Below are 237 nucleotides of genomic sequence, written 5' to 3'. Positions count from 1 at the left end.
AAAATAAATATGAAACGCGATATATATATATATATATATATATATATATATGTATACACATATACATATACACATCGAGTTCCAATGTAAATTCATCCCAAACGTTTATTTTTCAACTCGAGATCGATATCGCGCTCAAAAAACTGCCGACAATTCTATAATATTCGCGAAGCGAACGGGTAAACGATGGAGCGTAACGCGGCTCCATAAAAATGGGATACCAATATCCTCCTCCGG

This window comes from Apis dorsata, unplaced genomic scaffold (assembly GCF_000469605.1).
Source record: "Apis dorsata unplaced genomic scaffold, Apis dorsata 1.3 scaffold_191, whole genome shotgun sequence".
In the NCBI taxonomy this organism is placed as follows: domain Eukaryota; kingdom Metazoa; phylum Arthropoda; class Insecta; order Hymenoptera; family Apidae; genus Apis; species Apis dorsata.
This window is presented reverse-complemented; position numbering follows the sequence as displayed.